The sequence below is a fragment of the Danio rerio genome, chromosome 15 (genome assembly GCF_049306965.1).
Source record: "Danio rerio strain Tuebingen ecotype United States chromosome 15, GRCz12tu, whole genome shotgun sequence".
In the NCBI taxonomy this organism is placed as follows: domain Eukaryota; kingdom Metazoa; phylum Chordata; class Actinopteri; order Cypriniformes; family Danionidae; genus Danio; species Danio rerio.
Window position 1 is genome coordinate 3,750,172 of NC_133190.1, and position 3,629 is coordinate 3,753,800.

Below are 3,629 nucleotides of genomic sequence, written 5' to 3' on the forward strand. Positions count from 1 at the left end.
ATTTTTGGGATTCTGTTTTTGTCTTACCTGATTGCTGGAACTGCTCTCCCCCGGACTCGAAACCGATCACCGTGGTCGACTCCTCCTCTCCGCGTCTCTCGAGCTTGCCGACGTTACACGGTGAGCTGAGTGGACAAACGGGTTGCAGCGGGAAAGCCCTCCACAAGAAGGTGAGCGGTCAGCCGGCAAGCGCGAAAGGGGAACAGCATCACACCGCCCCGCAACGTTCGCTTGAAAAAATAATAAATGCAGCAGTACGTACCTCCCGGGACGTATTCCGCTGTCTCCAGAAACGTCCGCGGGACTACGTTTTCAGAATGAGCTTGGGTTGAAAATGGGAATTTAATTACCTTTACGTGGTTCCATAACTTTACGAGTTTCGATTTTCTGTTGAACACAAAAGAAGAGATGTCAAAAATTAAGTATGAAGTCTAAAACAGATCTAAAATGTGAATCGAAAGGACTGAAGTCAATTTAACATCCACACGGATGCCACCTCCTACGCCTTGTGTTTTGATGGAGCTCTCTGTGTGACTGCAGTAAGAAAAGTCATCGCTGTGCACAGGGCCGGAGTGGGACTCCTTTTCAGCCCTGGAGTTACAAGCCTCAGACCGGCCCACCTCAGTTCACGACTGACTATATTAAAGTAAGGTCATTTCCAATTCAGTTGCTAATTACACTATCACGTCTTTTTTTTGAGAAAACAGCTGCTTTAGAACTTCAAATGTTCAACAACCCTAACAGTATTATATATCTTAACAATAAAAATGAAAACAATAAATTGTTCTAACGAGGATCGAACCCGGGTCCGCGGGGTTTTAACCGAACGTGCTAACCGCTGGACCACAACAGCTGTGTACAGTGTGGAGACACAATTAAGTTTTATTATCATTAAAATAGATATGAAGAGAAAAATTGCGATAAAATAATGAATAAAAAGGCTGTGGTCAAGTAAATAAATAAATTTAAAAAGTGTGACTGCTGAGAGCAACAGATTCTGGAGCTAGGGACACCGGCCCTCGCGGCCAAAAAACGGACCGGCCCACCGGGAATACTCCCGGTCCTCCCGATTAGCCAATCCGGGCCTGGCTGTGCAGAAAAAAACACCTGATGTCACGCGCTCCAGCATGAAGAAGCATGCCTAGCATCCTAAAACATCAAAAATGTGAATTAAAAGGATTAACATCAATTTAACATCCACATTGATGATGCCCCTTTTGAATGGCTGTTTAAGCCACGATCACACCTAATTCATTTATTTATTTATTTATTTTTTGTGGTGACAGGAGCCTTTTTAAAGTGGTTTTCCATTGGGATCAACTATTTTGTTCATTGTTTTTGCACTCTGCGCATCTTGCGTTCTAACCACCTGCTTCAACTTGTGTTTTGATGAAGCGCTCTATATGACTGCAGTAAGAAAAAGTCATCGCTGTGCAGAAAAAAACACCTGATGTCACGCGCTCCAGTAGAGGTCTGCATTTCCAAATAAATTGCGGGAGCGGTCGGTAACGGGCTTAATTTGGGACTGGAGCGGGCTGTCTAGCAATATCGCGGATATTGCTATGCGAATGAGAGAGAGAGAGAGAGAGAGAGCTTTTCCTGTGTGTGTGCTTGGTGCTTGTGTGTGTGTGTATGTTAGTGCGCGCGTGCGCGAATGAGAGAGAGAGAGAGCTTTCCCAGATAGCAAAATACACTCGGGCCAGTTCCGGCTAGATTCTCACCTGCCGGAGACTTACCACTCAGCCCGGCTCCGGCTGCCGGACTCCAGATGCTTGTGGACTCACTGCCCGATTCCGGCCCGAATCAATCAGGCCAGATGTGGCGGCCATAAGCGAGCCGACGCTGCCGCATCCGAGCCGGAATCGGCCCGAGAGTAATGTGCGCTGTGGCCCGGAGCTGGCGCGACTCAGTATTTATTTACCTTTATATAAAACCTTTTGGTATTACATTGGTACTTGATACATGGTATTACAAGCATTTGAGTTGATATAACAGCAAAGACCTGTGTGTCTGCTTGGGGCTTGTGTCTGTGTTAGTGTGCGCGCGCGCGTATGAGAGAGATAGAGATTTGTCTGTGTGTGTGTGCTTGGTGCTGTGTGTGTGTGTGTTTATACAGACAGCTTGGCTGTCTGGACTGTATAGCTGGGGGATTTTCGGTTTTGTTCTCCCCCGCTCTTTAGCGGATTCGGGCGGGGCGGCCAGAAAACGGGGCGGGTCGGGCAGCGGGACAATAAATTCTTAATATAAGCGGGAGCGGTCGGGTTCGGGCTAAAACCTGGCGGGTGCGGGCGGGAGCGGGATTCAAAATTTAGTCCCGCGCAGATCTCTACGCTCCAGCATGAAGAAGCATGCCTAGCATCCTAAAACGTCAAAAATGTGAATTAAAAGGATTAACATCAATGTAACATCCACATTGATGATGCCCTTTTGAATGGCTGTTTAAGCCACGATCACACCTAATTCATTTATTTATTTATTTATTTTTTGTGGTGACAGGAGCCTTTTTAAAGTGGTTTTCCATTGGGATCAACTATTTTGTTCATTGTTTTTGCACTCTGCGCATCTTGCGTTCTAACCACCTGCTTCAACTTGTGTTTTGATGAAGCGCTCTGTGTGACTGCAGTAAGAAAAAGTCATCGCTGTGCAGAAAAAAACACCTGATGTCACGCGCTCCAGTATGAAGACAGATATACAGAGTGGTTGCCTAGTATCATAAAACATAAAAAATGTGAATCAAAAGGTCTAACATTAATTTAACATCTACATTGATGCCTTTTTGAATGGCTGTTTAGGCCACGATCACACCTAATTAGTTTTTTGCAGTGACAGGAATCTTTTTAAAGTAGTTTTCTATTGGAATCAAATATTTTGTGTGTTGTTTATGCACGAACCGTGCATACTAACCACTTGCAATGCCTTGTGTTTTGAAGTGCTTTGTGTGACTACCGTTAAAAAAGTTATCTCTGTGCAGAAAAAAAACCTGATGTCACGCGCTCCAGCAAATAGACAGTGGTACAGTATGGGCTAGCATAATAAAACATCAAAAATGTCAATCGAAAGGACTAACGTCGATTAAACATCCGCATTGATGTCCTGTTGAATGGCTGTTCAGGCCATGACAACACCTAATTAGTTTGTTTACATTAGTTGCAATGACAGGAGTCTTTTTAAAGTGGTTTTCTAATGAGATCAACTATTTTGTGGGTTTTTATATGCACTCTGCGCATCTTGCGTTCTAACCACCTCCTGCGACTTGTGTTTTGATGGAGGCCTCTGTGTGACTGCAGTAAGGAAGTCATCTCTGTACAAAAAAAAAAACACCCGACGTCACGTGCTCCAGCATGAAGCCCCTTTATACAGTGTGGTTGGCGAGCAAAATAAAAAGTGCAGTGCTCTGTTCTTTTGAAGAGTCTTTTCTAAAGTCAGCAAAGCGTGTAAAAGTTTGATCCACACCCAACATCAAAACCTTCATCACCATTTTACTTTGTCTTGTTTTGATGCCATAATTGTCTGTCTTTAATTCATAATTTGTCTTCTTATAATTTTCTCTAGATAAGCACCACATTGCAGAATGCCCTTATATGGAACTGGTTTGGGCGTGTATTATGCTAATTACTAACCCCTTGATT